This window comes from Podarcis liolepis (assembly GCF_965112155.1).
Source record: "Podarcis liolepis genome assembly, chromosome: Z".
NCBI classification, from domain to species: domain Eukaryota; kingdom Metazoa; phylum Chordata; class Lepidosauria; order Squamata; family Lacertidae; genus Podarcis; species Podarcis liolepis.
In genome coordinates, this window is record NC_139570.1 from 51,334,322 (window position 1) to 51,342,364 (window position 8,043).

At 57.1% G+C, this 8,043-nt stretch overlaps 1 long non-coding RNA gene across 2 annotated transcripts; it reads right to left on the minus strand.

The window, feature by feature from the left end:
- Positions 1–648: 648 nt before the first annotated feature.
- Positions 649–2,422, minus strand: LOC310697882. 2 transcript variants are annotated; one of them, XR_014521245.1, is made up of 5 exons: positions 2,400–2,422; positions 1,647–1,811; positions 1,442–1,587; positions 1,036–1,336; positions 649–714 (listed from the first exon to the last, which is right to left on the minus strand). It is a non-coding gene; the product is annotated as an uncharacterized lncRNA (long non-coding RNA). The 2 variants fall into 2 exon arrangements; XR_014521244.1 differs by lacking the exon at positions 1,442–1,587.
- Between the last annotated feature and the right edge of the window lie 5,621 nt (positions 2,423–8,043).

Below are 8,043 nucleotides of genomic sequence, written 5' to 3' on the forward strand. Positions count from 1 at the left end.
GATTTGAACCCGGGATCCGGGAGCCTGCCATGTGATTTGAACCCGGGACACAGGAGCCTGGAACGTGACTCGAACCCGGAGCCCTGTCATGGGACTCGAACCCGGGACCCAGAAGAACGTCATGGGACTTGAACCCGGGACCCTCTCATGGGACTTGAACCCAGGAGCCCGGAAGAATGTCATGTGACTCAAACCCGGGACCCTGTCATGGGACTTGAGCCCGTGAGCCCGTCATGTGATTCGAACCCAGAGCCCGGAAGAACGTCATGGGACTCGAACCCGGGAGCCTGTCATGTGATTCGAACCCAGAGCCCGGAAGAACGTCATGGGACTTGAACCCGGGACCCTGTCCTGGGACTTGAGCCCAGGAGCCCATCATGTGATTCGAACCCGGAGCCCGGAAGCCTGTCATGTGATTCGAACCCGGAGCCCGGGAGCCCATCATGGGACTTGAATCCGGGACCCAGAAGAACGTCATGGGACTTGAACCCGCGACCCAGGAGCCTGTCATGTGATTCGAACCCGGAGCCCGGAAGAACGTCATGTGACTCGAACCCGGGACCTGGGAGCCTGCCATGTGATTTGAACCTGGAGCCCGGAAGAACGTCATGTGACTCGAACCCAGAGCCCTGTCATGGGACTTGAGCCCGTGAGCCCGTCATGTGACTCGAACCCGGAGCCCGGAAGAAGGTCGTGTGACTCGAACCCGGGACCCTGTCATGGGATTCGAACCCGTCATGTGATTCGAACCCGGAGCCCGGAAGAACGTCATGGGACTTGAACCCGGGACCCTGTCATGTGATTCGAACCCGGAGCCAGTGTCCAAGTTCACTTCCTGCCCCGCCTGCCAACGGGAAACGGTCCTCTTCCCCGACTACGGATTGGCCGCCCTGGCCGTCAACACCCGCCTCCTGGCCCGCCTCCCCCCGGCCCAGCCGGCCAATCGCAACCCGCCACCCGGGATATGGACTTGAACCCGGGACCCGCAACCCCAGAATGTGTCTTGGAGCCGGGAAGCCGGAGTGGGATTTGAACCCGGAGCCGGGAGCCCGTCATGTGAGTCGAACCCGGCACCCGTCAGATTTCCCCCAGGATTTCTGCGCTGTCATGTGACTCGAACCCGGGACACGGACTCGAACCCGGGACCAGCATGCTTCTCGAACCCGGGACCCGCCGGATTTCCCCCAGGATTCCTGCACCGTCATGTGACTCGAACCCGGGACACGGACTCGAACCCGGGACCTGGGAGCCCGTTGTCTCCTGCACCATCATGCTTCTCGAACCCGGGACCCGTCGGATTTCCTCCGGGGTTACTGCACCGTCATGTGACTTGGACCTGGGACACGGACTCGAACCCGGGACCTGGGAGCCCCTTGTCTCCTGCGCCATCATGGCTCTCGAACCCAGGACCCGGGTTACTGCACTGTCATGTGACTCGAACCCGGGACCCGGGATATGGACTCGAACCTGGGAGCTGCAAGCCCGGAACGGGACTCGAACCCGGGGCCAGTCGGATTTCCCCCGGGTTTCCGGCGCCGTCGTGGGACTTGAACCCGGGACCCCGTCGCTTCCTGCACCGTCATGGGACTCGAACCCGGGACACGGACTCAAACCCGGGACCAAGGAGGCCGTCATGTGATTTGAACCCGGGACACGGGACATGGCCTCGAACCTGGGAGCTGCAAGCCCAGAACGGGACTCGAACCCGGGACCAGTCGGATTTCCCCCGGGTTTCCTGCACCATCATGGGACTTGAACCCGGGACCTGCAAGCCCAGAAGGGGACTCGAACCCGGGACCCTGTCTATGGGACTCGAACCCGGGACCCAGAAGAACGTCATGGGACTCGAACCCGGGACCTGGGAGCCTGCCGTGTGATTTGAACCCAGAGCCCATCATGGGACTTGAACCCGGGAGCCTGTCATGTAATTTGAACCCGGGACCCCGTCGATTCCTGCCCTGTCATGGGACTCGAACCCGGGACGTAGAAGCCCGTCATGCGACTCGAACCCGGGACCTGGGAGACTGCCGTGTGATTTGAACCCGGAGCCCGGAAGAACGTCATGGGACTTGAACCCGGGAGCCTGTCATGTGATTTGAACCCGGGACACGGGAGCCTGGAACGGGACTCGAACCCGGGACCCGGAAGAACGTTGTGAGACTTGAACCCGGAGCCCGTCATGTGATTCGAACCCGGGACACAGGAGTCCGGAGTGTGACTCGAAGCCAGGACACGGGACCCTGTCACGGGACTCGAACCCGGGACCCGCCACCACGTCACGTGATTCGATCCTGCAAGCGTCATGTGACCCGTCCAATTTCAGGCGCCCTCCTGGGACTTGAACCCGGGACATGGGAGCCCCTCGGATTTCCCCCGGGGTTCCTGCGCCGTCGTGCGACTTGAACCCGGGACCCAAGACCCCTGATTCGAACCCGGACCCGGGACCCGTCGGATCTCGTTCATTTTCCTGCGCCGCCTTGGGATTCGAACCCGGGACCCGGGACCCCGTCATGCGCCTTGAACCCGGGACCCAGCGAATTGCCGATTTGGGGGCTTCGCCGTCGCCTCATGGGACTTGAACCCGGGTTGGGAGGGCAAAAGCTCCGCCGCCGTCACGTGACTCGAACCCGGGACCCGCCGCCCCGTCGCATCTCCCTCATTGGACGATTTCCAGGCTCCGGCCAATGGGATTCAGTCAGGGCTCTGTCGCCGGGCGGATTACAGGCGCCAGCCAACGGGGCTCTGTCATTGGACGGTTTCCGGGCTCTGTCGCCGGGCAGATTACAGGCGTCATCCAACGGGGCTCTGCCATTGGACGGTTTCCGGGCTCTGTCGCCGGGCGGATTACAGGCGCCAGCCAACGGGGCTCTGCCATTGGACGGTTTCCGGGCTCTGTCGCCGGGCGGATTACAGGCGCCAGCCAACGGGGCTCTGCCATTGGACGGTTTCCGGGCTCTGTCGCCGGGCGGATTACAGGCGCCAGCCAACGGGGCTCTGCCATTGGACGGTTTCCGGGCTCTGTCGCCGGGCGGATTACAGGCGCCAGCCAACGGGGCTCTGCCATTGGACGGTTTCCGGGCTCTGTCGCCGGGCAGTTTACGACCGCTGCTCCACGGAGCTCCGTCATTGGATGATTTCAAGGCCCTGTTGCTGGGCAGATTACAGGCAGCCAGCCAACGGGACTCTGCCATTGGACTATCAGGGGCTCCCTCATTGGACGATTTCCCAGCACCATCCAACGGGGCTCTGTCATTGGACCGTTCCCGGGCCCTGTTGCCGGGCAGATTACAGGCAACCGCCCAACGGGATTCTGTCATTGGACAGTTGGCGGCTCTGTCTCCGGGCAGATTACGACCGCTGCTCAACGGAGCTCCGTCATTGGACGGTTTCCAGATCCTCTGTCCTTGGAGGATTTCAAGGCCCTGTTGCCGGGCGGATTACAGGCAACCACCCCACGGGATTCGGTCATTGGACAGTTTCAGGGCCCTGTCGCCGGGCAGATTACAGGCGCCAGCCAACGGGGCTCTGCCATTGGACGGTTTCCGGGCTCTGTCGCCGGGCGGATTACAGGCGCCAGCCAACGGGGCTCTGCCATTGGACGGTTTCCGGGCTCTGTCGCCGGGCGGATTACAGGCGTCATCCAACGGGGCTCTGCCATTGGACGGTTTCAAGACGCTGCCCAACAGGACTCTTGTCATTGGATGATTTCGAGGCTCTGTTGCCGGGCGGATTACAGGCAACCACCCAACGGGATTCGGTCATTGGACAGTTTCAGGGCCCTGTCGCCGGGCGGATTACAGGCGCCAGCCAACGGGGCTCTGCCATTGGACGGTTTCCGGGCTCTGTCGCTGGGCGGATTACAGGCAATCGCCCAATGGGACTCTTGTCATCCAGGAATCATAGAGAGGGGAGGGACCCCTCCAGGTCCTCCAGCCTGACCCCTTGGCAAAGCATCATAGAGAGGGAAAGGACCTCTCTAGGACATCCAGCCGGTGATTAGGGGATCATGGAGAGGGGAAGGGACCTCTCTAGGACATCCAGGGATCATAGAAAGGGAGGGGACCCCTCTAGGACATCCAGCACCTTCTTAGGGGAACATAGAGAGGGGAGGGACCCCTCCAGGTCATCCAGCCTGACCCCTTTGCAAAGCATCATAGAGAGGGAAAGGACCTCTCTAGGACATCCAGCCGGGGATGAGGGGATCATGGAGAGGGGAAGGGACCTCTCTAGGCACCCAGGGATCATAGAAAGGGAGGGGACCTCTCTAGGACATCCAGCACCTTCTTAGGGGAACATAGAGAGGGGAGGGAACCCTCCAGGTCATCCAGCCTGACCCCTTTGCAAAGCATCATAGAGAGGGAAAGGACCTCTCTAGGACATCCAGCCGGGGATGAGGGGATCATGGAGAGGGGAAGGGACCTCTCTAGGCACCCAGGGATCATAGAAAGGGAGGGGACCCCTCTAGGACATCCAGCACCTTCTTAGGGGAACATAGAGAGGGAAGGGAACCCTCCAGGGATCATAGAGAGGGAAGCGAGGTCTCCGGGTCATCCAGCCTGACCCCCTTGGATCATAGAGAAGGGACCTCTCTAGGGCCTCCAGCTGGTTCTTAGGGATCATAGAGAGGGGGAAAAAAGGGACCTCTCTAGGACATCCAGGGATCATAGAAAGGGAGGGGACCCCTCTAGGACATCCAGCACCTTCTTAGGGGAACATAGAGAGGGAAGGGAACCCTCCAGGGATCATAGAGAGGGAAGCGAGGTCTCCGGGTCATCCAGCCTGACCCCCTTGGATCATAGAGAAGGGACCTCTCTAGGACCTCCAGCTGGTTCTTAGGGATCATAGAGAGGGGGGGGGAAAGGGACCTCTCTAGGACATCCAGGGATCATAGAGAGGGAAGGGACCCCTCCAGGTCCTCCAGCCTGACCCCCATGCAAAGTTTCCGGGCTCTGTCGCCGGGCAGTTTACGACCGCTGCTCCACGGAGCTCCGTCATTGGACGCTTTCAAGATGCTGCCCAACAGGACTCTTGTCATTGGATGATTTCAGGGCTCTGTTGCCGGGCAGATTACAGGCAGCCACCCAATGGGATTCGGTCATGGGACGTTTTCAGGGCCCTGTTGCCGGGCGAAATACAGACGGAGTTCTGTCATTGGACGACTCCCAGGCTCCGCCCAACGGGACTCTGTCATTGGACGGCTTCAGGGCTCTGTCGCCGGGCAGTTTGCAGGCCGTCGCCCAGCCTGGCTCTGTGATTGGACCATTTCCGGCTCCGCCCAACCAGACCCTGTCATCGGACGATTCGGGGCTCCGTCATTGGACGATTTTCCTGACTCCGCCCAACGGGACTCTCGGATTGGACGATTCCCTGGGGCCACATTGTGAGGAATTGGGGGGGGCAAAGGGGCGGGGCTGAGTTCAAGGGGGCGGAGCTAGAGAGGGAAGGGACGCCCCCTCCAGGTCCTCCAGCCTGACCCCCTTGCAAAGGACCATAGAGAGGGAAGGGTCCTCTCTAGGACATCCAGCCGGTTCTTAGGGGATGATAGAGAGAGAAGGGACCTCTCTAGGACATCCAGTCCATTCTTTGGGGATCATAGAGAGGGAAGGGACTCCTCCAGGTCATCCAGCCTGACCCCCTGGCAAAGGACCATAGAGAGAGAGAGAAGGGACCTCTCTAGGACATCTGGCACGTTATTCGGGGATCATAGAGAGAGAGAAGGGACCTCTCTAGGACATCCAGCCTGACCCCCTTGTAAAGGATCAGAGAGAGAAGGGACCCCTCTAGGACACCCATGGATCATAGAGAGGGAAGGGACTTCTCCAGGTCATCCAGCCTGACCCCCTTTGCAAAGCATCATAGAGAGGGAAGGGACCTCTCTAGGACACCCAGGGATCATAGAGAGGGGAGTGACCCCTCTAGGACATCCAGCACCTTCTGAGGGGACCATAGAGAGTGGGTGGAACCCTCCAGGGATCATAGAGAGGGAAGGGAGGTCTCCGGGTCATCCAGCCTGACCCCCTTGGATCATAGAGAGGGAAGGGACCTCTCTAGGACATCCAGGGATCATAGGGAGGGAAGGGACCCCTCTAGGACACCCAGCACCTTCTGAGGGGACCATAGAGAGAGAAGGGACCTCTCTAGGACACCCAGCCCATTCTTAAGGGATCATAGAGAGGGAAGGGACCCCTCCAGGTCCTCCAGCCTGACCCCCTTTCCAAGGATCATAGAGAGGGAAGCGACCTCTCTAGGACCTCCATCACCTCCTGAGGGGACCATAGAGAGGGAAGGGACCCCTCCCGCTCCTCCAGCCTGACCCTTCTAGGATTCCTCAGCCCCCCAATTTCCCATCAAGCTTTGCTTCCGCTCCAAGCCCGGGTTCGACATCTTCAGGTGGGGACAATCTAGGATTTGAGCCCTCTATGGTGAAATTTGGGCTTTTCCGGACAGAGTGGGACCTCTCTAGGACCTCCAGCCGGTTAGGAGGAGATCATAGAGAGGGAAGGGACCCCCGACTGTCCTCCCGCCCCATAGAAGCCCCTCTAGGGCGCCATCTTGTCTCCCCTTCTTGCGAATGCCCTCAATAAAGAGATATATATATATATATATTCCTAGAGTGTCTCTGGGTTCGAGGGAAGCATGGCCGCCTCTGAGCATGTGCAGAGGGCGCCCTTCTCGGGATTGGAGGAGGGCCTGGATCGAGAGCCAAGAAGACGTCGATGGATCAATAATCGATCACATGGGACCGGATTGGTAATCAATAATACGTAGATGGATTGATAATCAATGACACTGGGCTGGGTTGATAATCAATGACACGTCAAGGGATCGATAATCGATCACACGGGGATGGATTGATAATCAATACGTAGATGGATTGATAATAATGACATGTCAATGGATTGATAATCGATCACATGGGGCCGGATTGGTAATCAATCACACAGGGATGGATTGATAATAATACGTAGATGGGTTGATAATCAATGACACTGGGCTGGGTTGATAATCAATGGCACGTCGATGGATCAATAATCGATCACACGGGGCTGGATTGGTAATCGATCACACAGGGATGGATTGATAATCAATAATACGTAGATTGATAATCAATAATACGTAGATGGATTGATAATCAATAATACGTAGATGGATTGATAATCAGTGACACTGGCCTGGGTTGATAATCAATGACACATCAATGGATGGATAATCGATCACACGGGGCTGGATTGATAATCAATCACACAGGGATGGATAGATAATCAATAATATGTAGATGGATTGATAATCAATAATACGTAGATGGATTGATAATCAATAATACGTAGATGGATTGATAATCAATGACACTGGGCTGGGTTGATAATCAATGACACATCAATGGATAGATAATCGATCACACGGGGCTGGATTGATAATCAATAACACAGGGATAGATTGATAATAATACGTAGATGGATTGATAATCAATAATACGTAGATGGATTGATAATCAATGACACTGGGCTGGGTGGATAATCAACGACGCGTCGATGGATCGATAATCAATCACATGTGGCCGGATTTATAATCAATCACACAGGGATGGATTGATAATCAATAATACGTAGATGGATTGATAATCAGTGACACTGGGCTGGGTTGATAATCAATGACACGTCAATGGATTGATAATCGATCACACGGGGCTGGATTGGTAATCAATAAGGCGGGGCTGGATCGATAACCAATCACACGGGGCCAGATCAATCGCAAAGTATTTGAATGATTGATTGGATCGATAACCAATCACACAGGGCTGGATGAATAATCAATAACAAGGGGCTGGTTCAATACCCAATCAAACTGCGCTGGATCGATAATCAATAAGGTGGGGCTGGATCAATAACCAATACCATGGGGCCGGATCAATCACTCGATATTTAAATGATTGATAATCAATCACACAGGGCTGGATTGATAATCAATAACATGGGGCCGGATCAATCACTCGATATTTAAATGATGGATTGGATTGATAATCAATAAGGTGGGGCTGGATTG